The 14865-nt window shown below is 38.7% G+C and overlaps 1 long non-coding RNA gene across 1 annotated transcript; it reads left to right on the top strand.

The window, feature by feature from the left end:
- The first annotated feature begins 12978 nt into the window (after nt 1-12978).
- LOC116780427 lies at nt 12979-14001 on the top strand. Its single transcript, XR_004354471.1, has 3 exons — nt 12979-13063; nt 13176-13283; nt 13911-14001. It is a non-coding gene; the product is annotated as an uncharacterized LOC116780427 (long non-coding RNA).
- The last annotated feature ends 864 nt before the right edge of the window (nt 14002-14865 follow it).

Below are 14865 nucleotides of genomic sequence, written 5' to 3'. Positions count from 1 at the left end.
CTTTAAAATGGCAGCATTGCCATATCACAGGCACTATCTCTGTAGCATTGCTTTTCACTGAGCTCTATTTTCCATCATTCACCCATGTGTTTCCCTACTGCATCCAAAGATGTTTCAAATATTCAATTTCCCATCCCTTCGAAGGATGTTTTCATGCCATTAATCTGATCTTGGATATGTTAGGTATGTGTTTGATGACACCACCTGAACCTACAACCTTACAAATTAATGGGGATTCGTAGAAACAGGAAAGTAGATTTACTATGTGAAATAACAGTATAAAACCCTATCCATTTGCCTTGGAAACAGTCAGGAGACATATTTTGGTCTCTCAGTGCCAATGTACTTAGTAGAGTCAGTCAAAGAAGGTGTATAAGCAATATCTAATTGCAATTTCTTCGAAAACAGAGCAATCTGGGCAAGGATGGCTGGATGCCACCAGGGAACACACAATGCAGCCAGTGTAATTTTCCAGGAATGCTGGAAACTAGATCTCAATGCCCTGCTGTTTGCCTGCATCTCTCTTGGTGACCCCATGCGAACACTTGCAGCACTACATGGCCGTGAATTTGGCAGTGCTCTGTGTTTTGGGTGGGATGTTTTAGGAAATCTGTAAGGCATGGAGAAGGAAGAAAGAATATGAAGAGTTACCTGCTCAGTTTACCTTTGTCATGGGGTTGTTGGGTGGGAATTTTCACTGTAGGTATAATGAATTATATCAGAAGGGTGCCTTACTCAGAGATGCCCAGTTTCAATGCCAAAGGAAAATGAAGTAAAGCCAAGAATCTATAATTTAAGTCAGATTTGTCACTAAGTAGTCAGAACACTAATTTTTTTATATGCACAATGATGCCATAATTCTAGAAGAGACAGCAAAATATACCTCACTAATATTTATTTTCACAGGTGTAGGTGAGGGATTAGGCACCACTCATTACAGTTACAGGCACACAAGTAAACATTTTCCTTGCTTTTGTACTTTTTCTTTTTCCTTATAAGAAAATGTGTAAACAGCAGATGAATTTCTCTGGTTTTAGGTCTATTTCTCCTTCAAGAGGTTGACCCTGAGCAAGCTGTAATAAGCTGAACACCCAGATTCACAGAGATTTGCATGGCATCTGGCTACTGTTGGTCTCTGGATACCAGCTCAGAGACTTACCTCTAAAAATGTACTTTGGGTTGTATTTTGAACACCTTTTGGATACTTTCTAAAAACTAACAAGCTGAGTAGGAGAAAAGTGTCTGCTTGAGTTCTTGTGAATATGTTTTCCACTTTGAGATAATTCCAGTAATCATTAAATCAGACAGTCCTCACAGATGGCCTTTAATGTTAAGTAATATAAACAGTGTGTGATGGCATTTTATTTTTGGATAGAAGATTCTTCAGAAAACCAAGTTATATCTTGATTCATGTCAGACTAATATTGCTATTAGTATTGCAGTATAATGCTACACAAGAAAAGAATGAATTAAAGTCTCAAGTCTCATTTAGTCTCTGGACCAGAAAAGTGCTTAGGTACATGCTTAGTTACCAGTGATTACTGTGCTTGAAGCTTAGGTGTCTTGATAGAAAATCAATGGAAGTTTTCTCTGTTGTATGAGGAAACCTTCTCTGCCATGCTATTTTATTTATTTTTGGTTTTATTTTATTTTTTTTTTTGAGGAATACAGATGTCCCCAGGTAATAAAAAATTGTTGTGATTCACCAGTACTGTATTTCTGAACCACATTATTCCCAGTTATCTTGCAGTTGCTGTTGCTTTCATTTTCATACCCCTGCACCAAACATTATCTCCTGAGATAATAATATGCCATCTAAAGGGTTAATAATCTATCAACACAATTCTGAGTCCATCCTTTTCCTCAGACAGTGTACTCTTGTGTGAAGTTTCAGTGTTCAAAGTTAAGCACATTCAAGTAATTTGACCTGGAATTTGGACGCCTGATGAGCAGACTGTCAGCCCTGAAGTGCAAGTTGCTTTATTTTCTTCAGTGGTTTGGTTTAGACTTTAAATTCTAACCGTGTCCTGCACAAATTATTGAATATTTAATGAGAAAACACTAAAATACTCTATTTCCTTTTGTCTCAAGCAATGTATACCTACAAAGCCTGTGTAATTCAGCTGAGCATACAGAGTTTATCATAAAATGAACACTGGGCATTTAGTGATTCTTTTTCTGATGCCATGTCCCTGTCGATTAGCCATGGTATCCCTCTGCAAAGATGTTATATGTCACCCAGGCAAGTGGACCACTATGGAGAGAGGCATTTAGTACCTGAGGGAATTAGCCATGCTAGAGGTGATTTATGATGACCTTGACAGTGAATAGGTATCCAAAGACCCATATGAAGTCCTGTATACACTACCCACGTAGCATGTTTGAATGGAGCAGACTCTCTTCGTATGCAAACTCACTGGCAGTAAAGACTTGGAGAGACATCAAAGGACAGAAGGTGGACTGAATTGGCTGGCCAACTCTGTCACTAAAAAGGAAGTCTCTCTTCCTCCCTGTGGGCTTTCATGTTGCCTGTGGAGACACTGTTCCTCAAGTTCCAACAATCTGGAGGTGCTCCTCATGTGTATGGGCCAGTATCTTATGATATAGGAGTAAGCATTCCTCTGCTCAACGGGGAGGATACAGTGGGTACACACCATGGGTCACTCTATGGTTTTACCTGCATGACCACAGAGAGGATGTGACAAAGTGGGATGGAAAACCTACCTCAGCCCTAGGGGCACAAGTACAGGAGTTGCAGGGAAAACAAACCACAAAACAGTGTTCTTCAAGGAAAATTGCTGCTCTGGTTTCCAGTGTGCAGTTTCTCAGACAGACTAGAAGGGCTGGTCTTTCTACTGATCTTAATAAAGGGACTTCTGATTTGCATTTACAAGAAGTGAGTAATGAATATTACAGCCAGGAATAGAGGAGCCTTGTGTTCAACCAGGTGACAGAAAGGAACAACCAGGTTTACTGGACTGTGTGGATTGGATGGCCTGCCACATCAACCCCACAGGAGTACAAGGCTTTAATAGACATCGCTGCACAGTGTACCCTAATGTGATCAAGCTATGCAGGGCAGAACCCATTTGTATTTCTGGAGAGACAGGGGGATCCAAACAACTAACTACACTGGAGTCTGGAATCAGTCTGACTGGAAATGAGTGGCAAAAGCATCCGACTGTGGCTGTCCCAGAGGGGCCATGCATCCTTCACATAGACTGTCCTAGGATAAGGTATTACAAGGACCCAAAAGAGTGCCAGTGGAGTTTTGGTACAGTTGCCTATGCAGGGCAGTGATTGAGTGGCTGTGTGGTACTTAGGCTAGGATTAAATCATGAGATTGGCATTGATTCATAGAAACTATTCAGAGCAGTGGACCATCCCATCTCATATTCTCCTTTTGGCGCTTGCAGCTGCTTTAGAGGAAGAAAAATACAGAACAATTGAGGATTATTTTTACAGTGTAATACAGTCACATCAATAATTAATGCTTTTAAATACTAGAATTTCATGCAAATATTGCATTCCTTTACGGAGGACTTGATTTCTGTGTTTTTTAAATTTTTGTGCCTTTTTTCTGTTTTTTATTTCTGTTATTTTTAAATGTACTGCCAAAGTTCAACAGAAGCTGAGAAAAGATACGTTTTCTTCTCTGCAATGTAAAATATCCCAGAAAGTTCATTATGTCAAACCAGTACTATTACCTCCTCATCTGCCATGTTTTTATCTGGAAAAACTTCCCTGAATTTTTCTACTTCTCTGAATTCCTACATGAAAAAATTGAATGGAAAAGTAATTCCTTGAGAATTTAGTGGAAATAGGTCTTCCCTTTATTATTTCTTTTTAAATAAAGTGAACTAAGTTTCGGTGAAGGCTTTTGAAGAGGTTCTTGTTCAGTGGCATACTACCCTATATAAAACTACACGAAATTAATCATACTCTACCACTCTTCTGCTGCACTGGTGTTTCCTTTTGCTTCTCAGTTTAATTTCTTCACTAAATAAATAAAATATGGTTGTCTGCTTGTGCAGAAAACTTTTTATTTCTTTTGATTTAAATAGACCTGAAAAAGAAAATTTTTCAGACAGCTATGCAGCAGTACCACAGCTTGAAATGTGCAAAAAATACCACAAATATAGAGTCAAAAAAAAAAAAAAAAAGAAGAAAAAAAAAGAAGAAAATAAGGCAGTTGTAGGGTCTTTAGGGTATTAGGAACGCTTTAAGAAATTTATATACTATCAGGTGTTGTTGATGAGGCCTTCATGTGTTCTGTAACTTTCTCATGTCTAGTTTAAGAGAACAACTATTAATAGTGAAATTATTTCTCATGGTAGTTGAGGTTGAGCAGGGTACTTCTTTTTAAAGTTAAATCTAACTTTTTCTTTTGTTCCATGACCCATCTTTCCTCCCTACTTCTCTAGTCCTTGGTAGAGATGTTTTTGCTGAGATAATTGCAATTTATTTGTTAGATTGGTCTTTACTCTTAATATCTCTTGCATTCCACTGAAATTTGATATAAATTAAAAGCTAGAGGTCAACTCCCATTCTGTGAGGGAATAGTAATGATTGTGCATGAAAGAAATATGGAGAAAAAAATAGCTGAGATCTGGATATTTTTCTGTAGATGCTTAAAGGTCTCTTGTAAGCCAGATAGTTCTGTTTCCAACTGTCTGCCTTTCTCTATTTTTCTAATGTTTGTTACCAAAAATCTCTTGTACTGATTATAATTATAAACCTGTGGGAAGGAAAAAAAACAACAGAAGGGGAGACAGAATCTGAGTTCTAGGTGTCTAAAACACCAAAAATATTATTTTTTTTTTTACATGACTGTATATAAATTTAGAAGCTTGAAGTGGTATTAACTTGAAATAGTGCATCAAATTTAGCTCGCAAGTGAGTACAAAAAAATAAACACTCCTAAACAAAATTAATTCCTCTACAAAGACAAGTGGGAGGAGACATAAGTAAGAACCTGAAGAACTGTAGGCATGTCTGAAGTTTCATTTAATGATGAAATCACACTGTTTAGCAGCCTATTCCTAGTCAGAGGCATAGTCTGGCTTCTATTGGTATTGTCATAGAAGTGGTGCAGTGGGCCCTAAAGATAATAGTAGAGCTCTGGTTATTGCAAGGTAAAGAGAGTCCTGTGGCAACCTGGAATCATAAAATGATCTCTTCCTGCAACCAGTGTAAGGGTCTGGGTGAGGTAAATAGGCTACTGTGTGTATTGCTGAAATATGTTAAGAAAGTGAGACTAGAGAAGTGCCAGGCCAGCTTTCTCTACCTCCTTGGCTAAACCTAGCGATAGCCCTCTTGAATTTAGTTGAATTCCAGGAGCAGAACAATGTTGCATGAAAAGATGGTCTTCCTTTTCCAAATCTCTGGGATTATGTGGGAATAAATTAACGAGGAGGAGAAAGGCGAAAGTGCTTACTGTATGAGATTATTCATTCAGGCTATGGAAGAAAGAAGTCATCTTCCAAAATCCCTGTTGGGCCATGACTCATCGCTGGGAGAGTAGATCTCATACTGGGAAGCAAATCAAGATGCAATGTCTGTCACCAGCCAGACAGAGCCAAACTCTTAATTCTACATGCACAACAGAAGCTTGGCAATGGTCTGTCCTTTAGGACAAAAGGACATCTCTGACACTTAGAGCTTCACGTGAAAAAGAGCTGTCTGACAAAATTCTGGATTTGTTCTCCTGGAGTCTGGCATGAGTTTTCACAGTTGTATTCCCAAAAAACTGTCATGTAGTTTATCATCTATTCTATTTTGCACATGTACCATGCTAGTCATGTTGTAGAGGCATACGTTTGTCCATGTATCCTTTAAGCTGTGTCAGCTTTTTTTTTTTTTTTGCCTTTTCAGGTCTAAAAAGTACAGATTACATGAATGGTTAAAGGCAGAAACTGCCAATCCTTACAGTGCCTAGTAGCCATTATAAAAGGTGCCCAGCTTTGCATTCTTCAAGGAAGCTACGGAAACTAATCAAGAGGGGGCTCCGACTGCTTGTTGTTGTCCTGTTTTCAGCTAGCATAGAGTTTGTTTCTTCTCAGCAGCTCTTACAGTGCTGTGGTTTGAATTCAGAATGAGAATGATGTTGATAACACATGGCTGTTTTGGTTTATTTCTAAGCCGTGTTTATCCTAAGTCAAGGACTTTTTATTCTTTGTCCTATGCTCTGCCAGTGTGGAGGTACACAAAGGGAACTCGGAAGGAGCACGGCTGGGACAGGTGACCTGAAATGACCAAAGGGATATTCCACGCCATAGAATGTCATGCCCAGTGTATAAACTAGAGGGAGTTACCTGGATCCAGGTTGAGGAACAAGGAGTCTGACATTGGTCAGCGGGTGGTGAGCAATCACATTGTGTGTCATTTGTTTTTCCATTTTTCTTATCATTATTATTGTAATTTATAATTATGACTATATTTTACTTAATTTTCAATTATTAAGCTGTTCTTATCTCAGCCTACAAGTTTTACTTTCATTCTCCTCCCCATTCCACTGGGGTAGGAGCAGGAGAGGAGGGCTGAGTGAGTACCTTCATGGTACTTGATTTCCAGCTCGGCTTAAACCATGACAGTCATCTACAGACCATCTGACTGGTTTGTGCTGCAGTTGCACACTGTATGTGCTGGATCAGAAGCCTATCAGAGGCATTGCCACAGTATGCATGTATGAGTGCTAGGGCACTGGTGCTTTCTGAGGTTTGCTACTGCTAGCACCTGAATGGTCTGTTTTTGCTTGACCTTACTCAATTTATCAGGTTTAGTCAGAAAAAAAAATATGCCCCAGGTCAAAACAGCTGGGACAGTTGTTTCAGAGTTAAGGGGGGGAAGAATAAGTTCCTTCTTTTGTAATGTGGCTGACAGATCACTTTTTGGGCATGTTTACCTTAATTCTGTGTTCCTGTAGGGTTCCAAGGTTTTCATCTTGCTCCAAACCTCTTATAATATGACTGTAAGATTTGAGGCTGTTGGTTCTGTATTAGTCTTTCATTTATTTTGGAAGAATGTAATTTGTGACTTGTTAGTCTGAAGAAAGTATTGGGAAGTTCTCTTACAACTCTTTCCAGAAGGAATATGTAGCTCACAGTTCCTTGTAGGTTGCGTGAAATGACACTTGTCCAAGCAGGCAAGTCCTTATATGCATACATTTCTAATACTGCTGGCTGTATCTATCAATAGAAAGCTCCTTCTAATATATGTTCTGAAATTCTTGTGAAACTTAGAAAAAAGTTTCATTCTTTTCGTGTAACTTCTGCAGATCATTATAATGAAAACAAGGGGGTTGAGAAGATAGTTCTACCCACAAGGTTGTGCGTTTGCAATTGGCAATTCCTGTGACTGGAGTTTTCTGGGAGAAAAAACTTCACAAAGGTGTCAATTCTATAGCATTATTGACCAGAGATATATAAAATACTCAGTGAGCATGAATTCAGATTATTCTCTAGGCTGGAACAGCAAGTACTTGGGAGATTCCTCTCTCCCTGCTTTGAAATCCAATTAATTGGGTTTCATAATTGTCCAACAGAATAATTATTTGTCATGCTAATTGTGACACTCAATTAGGATTATAACTGAGGTGCTGTAGTATTCTAGCACTCACTCAGAAAGAAAAAGCCCAAATTTGGGTAAGGGTAAAGAATTTCTTTGAAATACGGGAAGTTCATTAAACCCCTGTGCTCTTTAACTGCAAACTTGTTATTGTATATGACCAGCCTCCCAGCAAGGTCCAGTGTGTGCTGTTCCTTCCATCCATCAGGTTCACGTCTCCTCCTGTGAAAATATAGTTGGGCAGTAGTCTGCACCTTGTGACCTTCGGATACGCTTCCTGTGTGACAGTGATGTGGTAGGGCCCGGCACAAGTGAGCTTTTGTCCTTGCTTGCTGGATGAGTCCTTCCCATCGGACCATGTCACAGTGTTTTGCTGACTGCCAAAACTCCCCTTCCCCCCTCACGTCCTCTCCTCCGATTAAAAAAAAAAAAAAAAGGCAAAAAAAAAAAAAAGAGCACAGGGATTCAATATTTTCATAACTTTTGGGATGTCTTGCATGGAGAGGAAGGGGGAGGGAGGGGGTTGCAGAGCAGTCACAACCAGTAGGTTTTCGCCTGTCGATTTGTCCCTTGGAGCTTCTCTCACTGGGCAGACCTGAACAAGCCGGCACTGCTGTGCAAGCTTTTTCCACGTAGGAGAAGTGTCTGCTCTGCCCTGTATGGCAGACATGAAAGCAGCTGGGGTCAGGGTGACTGGGTGAGGTTGCCAGAAAATTGCTGGGGTCACAGACTGTCTGGGAAGCAAGCAGCAAGTCTGGTGCTCACTTTTTTATGTTTCTGTGTTCAAAGACTGAAAACCCAGAGGATCTCAAACTTCCTGGTCATTTAAACTTGCAGATTGGTGTGGATGCTGGATGCAATCTATAAGTCTATAAGAAATCTATAAGAGATTATAAGTCTATAATTATAAATCTATAATTTATATACGATATTATATATATATATCATATATAATATATTATATATAGTTATAAGGCCATAATTTCAATGAAATCAGAGTTTTAATTTGTTAGGGGTGAATGAAACCAAGGAAATACTTCTAGTTTTGTGACTATTAACAGTGGATTCATTGCTTGATTTACCATACTTCCTAAATTTGTAGGAGTACGACAATGGTATCCTTTACTCCTTGGTCAGATAATTCACAACAGTCTGCAGTGATCTAACCCAAAGCTAACAAACAGCATGCATCTGAGATATTTTTCACGTGCCAGTGGACTGTCATTTCTTTTCTAAAGGTTTATTTCAATTTCCACACTGCACACTTACTACTTCCCCAGGTACTTTATAAAGTCCAGTAAATATTCCTTTTGCAACACCATTGCAAAAACATTCTACCTGATTTCTCACCACACATGTAAAGATAGAGCATATTTAGAATAGCTAGTACCATTAGGAAAAAAAAAGAAAAAAGAAAATATATGTTTTACAATTTGAAAACACATGAATTTGAAAAAATAGTAATAGATTTTTTCACAATTTTTCCAATTTTACTTTTTTCATCTTTAGTTATTCTTATAAATTACAGTTTATCTTTCTCCAAAATGTTGATGTGTTTAAAAAATACATTACTAAAGTATGCTGCTTTGTGTAATATAAATCAAAATGGTTCTCTCTTTTTTATGTGGTTTTGTTCTTGTCAAATGGATGAAAACAGCTTCAGGTTCATCAGAGAAGAGCTTGTCACTCTGTTTTGTTCAGAACTGATATAACAGATTACCTGACGACAGAGATCTGGGATTCCTTGACTTCTGCTCCTCATGTCCATATAAGTAGGTATTTCTAAAAGTCCTGTGTATTTCTATGCAAACACTTGTGCCACTGGAGTAGTTACCTATTCTAGCTATCATACTGAAAACATCATGAACCATACCACAGCTTTCATGCACTTCCATCCAAAATATGAAGGCCCAGCATTTTGCCATCCTGGAAAAGAATAGATCAAGGTTTTGCTAACATGTTCTTGAGACTGAAGAAATGCTGTACAAAGATATTTATGCCAGTATGATTTGAGAGAGATTTTGGAGCTGTTGATGTTTTGTCATTCATTCGTTGTACAGGAATGCTTGGTGTAAGTTAGCAAATATAATGAAATCACAACAGAACCCTGAGTTTATGAGACTGACCCTGAAGTTATGTGTCTAATTCCTTCCAGAGCCACCATAGAAACAAAATGTTGAATCAGGACTGTGTAGTTTATTTCCTTTAACTTTATGAGACTTGCTCTTCCAATTCAGGTCCATCTTTGTGAAGATGAAATCTGTGAACCAGTCAGGGCAGCCCTGGTACATCATGATTTGTCTGATTTGAAAAATTAAGGAGCCCAGTGTGGTAGACTACTAGCTCATTTATGCAGTGAGTATTTATTAACATATGAGAATGCGTTAATCTAGTAGATGGAGTTGTCCGTTTTGCAGGAAAACAACAAATATATATAAATGAATTAACTGTATAAATAGTCCACCGATAGTGCACCAAGTAGCCTTCTCTAAAACCCAAGCTGTACTTCTAATCCTGTGATTTTCTGTCACTCTCAAATCATTGCTGGACAGTGTCCTTAATTTTACATGGTCTCAAAGACTAGGAAACAGATTCCACCGAGAAAATTTCTCCCCTTTCTATTATTGAAAATATAAAATATAGAACCTAACTATGGAGTTGAAGTAAAAGTAGCAACATACTAAGTGCCATGTATGTGGTCATTCTCTGTGAACAAATGCAACTGTATTTTCTGTACAGCACAAGAGCAAGTGGGCAGTGTTTAACATGCTATGGCAATATGGGTATATTTATTCCTTGTGTTGCAGGCTGTGTTACATCAGGTGTTTTCAGGTCAAAGAAAGTCTTTCTCTTTTTTTTTTTTAAAGAAAGAGAACTACAAATAAAAATCACAAGTGCTGGCACAATGCAAAAAGTAAAAAGACAACTTTTTGCTGTGGTATTTTACACCACATCAAGAAACATTGCAGTTTACTCTGCAACCAGAGTTTTAATTAAAACCCCGAATATTCCAAATTCTATCCCTGGTCTCCTTAGTGCAAATTCAGAATCATCATTTATTGTCAATGAAGCTGCTGTGACATTTGCATTAAAATAAATGAGTTGTAGAGACCAACATGCTGGCAGGCTCTTTAAATTTCAAACAACCCACACAGTTCCACTGGGATCACAAGTGGATTGTGACAAAGTCTGTACCTGTCTTTGTTTGTGGTGTCCAAGACGTTGGACTTTTTCATTCCCTCATGTCATCGGTCATTAGGGTCATACAGAGCAGTGGCAGTCAGTGTTTGAGTGCCAGACCACTGGTGGGTCAGCCACAACTGTGCCTCAAGAGGCTGTGATGTGCTCCACCAGCTGTGGGAGAGGCAGCTGTCTCCAGGAACACTAAGGTACAGAATGGTTCATTTCGTTTCAAAATGTCAGATACTGCTCTTCAGGGACCACTTCTCTAAGCCCTGAGTCCTTTACTACTGACTCTGAGCAACACAGGTATGCAGAGGTCATTTTAGGTGAGAAAATATGGAAAATGAGAAAAGACTTTGGGTGACAGTAGGAGAGGGTTTGTCAAGTCTGAAGTTGCCATTGACTTTCAGTTTGAAGGCTTTACCAGCATTTAGGCATCCGTCTACTCTAGAAAATCTTTTCCTTTCGACTTACGTGGCCTAAGAGGTCATCCAGATCTGCTAGCCTCTGGATTTGTGAGCTAATTGGTTGCCTTGAAATGATATTATACCAGACTTTGAATATGTTGCTGAGGAGAGTTCTCCAGGAGTTTCTGGGAAGATGGTGATTGTTTTGCTTTCATCTTTGGTGTGTGGATGAAATAGAGGATTTGCAAAGTGGTCATCCTAACATGCCAGCAAAAAAGTACTGTCCTACAGTGTGGCTTTTTCTACCTCCTGGTGTTTCAAAACAAGATTTTTATAGTCAAAAGCCATGGAATACTTACACTGAATTTGAGCAAGCAAAACCATAGCATATTTCCACATCGTAAGAAAGACAGAACTGGGATTAAAAGGTCTGCTCAGTACATCTTATCAAAATATTAGGGATAAGAACAAAAAGAATAGGGCAGAAAATAAAAGTGAAAGTAACTGTAATTATATCATTCAAATTTGCAATATGTTCTTACCATGTTCCTCCATCTTCTCATATTGACAGTCAATGGTTTATTTTTGAAGATAACAAGCTGTTCCTTATGAAAAAGTTAAAAAAGAATTAACTTCTTAGGTCAGAGAGACAGAAAAGAGAGTGTTACAGAGGACGAAGAAAAAATGAACAGTGCAAATTCTGGTGTCCTTTTTAAATAATCTCATAATGTTGTGGTCAGCTACACTGAAGTGTAGAACAAGTTTGAAAATTACATTAACTGAAAGTTTAAAATGGTACCATGGGGTTTGCTTTTGAATCTTACTGCTAACAAGCTTCACTGTGTAAACAAGCATTGCAGGTTTGAGAAGAGTCATCCATCATCATTGCAAAATGGAATATAAATTCCATTCTTTGTGTCTCTGAGTGCAAACTCCTTAGGTTAAGAAATTAAGAAAGGTTCAGGTTAAGAAAACTGCCAGTGTGAGCAAGGTATCTCAAACTGTTGCAAGAGTTACGTGTGTGCCTTGGCAAAGTCTCGTAGAGTCCCTGCAGGGTCCCAGACCAAAAGGATATGTTCTGATAAGGAAACTGGTAGCCCTATGTTGATAAGACCATTTCTTTCATTCCTAAAAAGGTCTGATTTTAATTCTCGCCCAATCTTAGAGGTCCCTGTGTGTGTGTGAGCTGGAGAAGTGATTTGGTCTGTGGTCAGCCATGAGCTCCATGAGGATCTCAAATTTCTGCAGCCATGTCTCCCTTCAGAGACCAGAGTCTTACTCAAATTCAGGCCTTTATTTTGTTCTAAAGCTTTAGATTCAGACTGTGTTCATCACTTAAATCAGCCATGGCAGGTTTGACTCACTGCTTGTGACAGCATGGCATTTATTCCTCCTGAAAATCACATTCAAGCCTGTGCTGAAATCCAGAGACTAGATTTGCTTTTTTCTTTTTTTTTCCTTCTCCCTTCCCTCCCTTGATGTTTTAAGACTTCCAGCTGCTCAGCTTTTCTTTTAAAAGAAGTGTGTTTGCCAACATTTCATTGAGGACTGGCCCATCCAATCTGAAGGTGCTAGGATGTCAGGGGAGAAAGCAAAAGTGCTGAAGAGCATAATTTCCAGTGCTTCAGTCCTCTGTGCGTGTTCCATGTTTCCCTATTCCATCTCTCCCTCCTCTTTTTCCTCCCCATTGCAGACTCACATCTGTCCGCCCTCTGGCTCACCTCACCCGCTTGCCTCCCGTCCAGGAGGAGAAGTGATGATCTCATTTGGAGCACACCAGTTAGTGTGCTGCACAGGCTCTGCTCACAGGACTTCACTGTCTACAGAGTGTGTACCTGCAGGACCTAAAAATACAACTTCATTTTCTGCTCTTTTCTTTTTTTCTTATTAAAGACTTACTGTGTCAGGTAAGTTTCTGTCACAAAGGCACTTCTGATCATGAAGAATAAATGTATGCAGGTAAAACAGAACCTGACTATATGCAATATGATATTTGATAATTTATCCGTATCTGTGCAGAAAGTCAACTCTGTAGTGGACAAGTGACTCCATGCCTGGTAATAGTTGTCTCCTCCCTCGAGTTCTTGCTTTATTGAGGTATATACGATATCGTGCAGGGAGAAGAAGGTTTGTGTGTATCTGCCTTACCTTTTTGAAATTATTTTTCCTTTTATTTCTCAATACAAAGTGTAGAAGTCTGTTCATTTATTTCACTGAATCTTTATTTAGTCTTCCTAAGCATGAATGTTACTCCTTATTGCTTTTCAAATGTTGCATTTTAAAGACTATTCTTCTCTATGCTTAAATATAAGTCTCTAGCCTGTTTTTCACAACATGTACAGTGATTACTTTTGGACCCACACTTTTGGAATGTAAAAACTTAGTACCAGCTCTTTACTGAACTAAATCTACATATTTGTTTCTAAGATGCAGTTGAGATAATGTATTTCTAAAAGATAATACATTCCTAGAATCAGAGCTTTCTAGTCTGAGAAGTGCTATAGCTCTTTCATTCTGGCTTTGCTCAATGAACTTATCAATGGACAGAGAGATACCTAAACCTAATTGTGACAGCCTTGACTTTTTTTGTTGTTGGCTGATGGCAGTAGAATAAAAATTATGTAGCAACAAAAAGCAAGCATAAACATGATGAGAACCTGATCACAGAGTCACTTTTTCTAGATATCCAGTATCAGAAAATACATCTAATATCTAACTCAAGTTCTAATTTTTATTTTACTTTTTTTTCCTTAGCTGGTGGATGACTCTGGTCATTTCTGGACATGCAGCCTTTGGGGTGATTCTGTCGATTCACTGGGCAAAACCCTGAGTCTTTGTATGGGTGCATTGGAGAGCCAGCTGACAGTGTTCAGGGTTCACATTGTCCTGAAAGTAGATCCTCTGAGAGCCATGCTGAAACGCAGGCCTGATTTCATCAAGTGGATGAAGTGGACATATGGAGGATGTTCACCTTTTCTGGAAGTCAGGTTTCTGACAGCAGATAGAAGTACTTTCCTGAGGTCCTGAGGTGGGAACTCTGTGGCAGTCAGTCCCTGTCCTAAGCAGCCTATAATGAACAAGAATATTTGAAATTTAAGGGACTGAGATATAGAGATTGCATCCCCAAACTTTTGTTTGCCTATATGACCCTACCAATGCAAAGTTTAGTGCATTATCTGGATCTGGGGAGTCAGCAGGAAATTTTCAGATTCTCTGAAATTTTTGGTCAAGAGCCACCTTTTTTATGTGATTATGCCAAATTTAAGGAAAGACAGTGCTTCTCTCCTCTCCATGGCTCACACCTCAGCAGCTCCAAATCTCTAAAAACCTAGCCTCTGAGTATCCTAAAACTACCTGCTGGCTCTTTAATGTGACATATTTTTCTGAAAGCTTCTTTCCATTCTATATGATATGGTGAGGTACAAGGAGCATGAATTATTAGAAATGGCTGTTTGAGCAGTTTTACTGTGTTCTCTTCATTTAATGTTCTTTTAATAAAGAACGGGAAAACAGTGAAATTGGTAAGAGTTCACAGAAATATTCTTCTGTGTACAGAATGGAATTTCAACAGTCGTAGGAAACCAATTCTTAAGCCAGTCTACAGAATTCCCTCCAACAGCCTTTTATTAAATTAGCCTGTTGAATTCTGTCAGGGTTTTTTATCCTTTCATAATGTCATAGGATTTCCTGATAGAAGGATGGATCTGTT

The sequence above is a fragment of the Chiroxiphia lanceolata genome, chromosome Z (genome assembly GCF_009829145.1).
Source record: "Chiroxiphia lanceolata isolate bChiLan1 chromosome Z, bChiLan1.pri, whole genome shotgun sequence".
Classification (NCBI taxonomy): Eukaryota; Metazoa; Chordata; class Aves; order Passeriformes; family Pipridae; genus Chiroxiphia; species Chiroxiphia lanceolata.
Note: the sequence above shows the minus strand (reverse complement) of the source record. Positions and strands in the feature narration are given on the sequence as shown.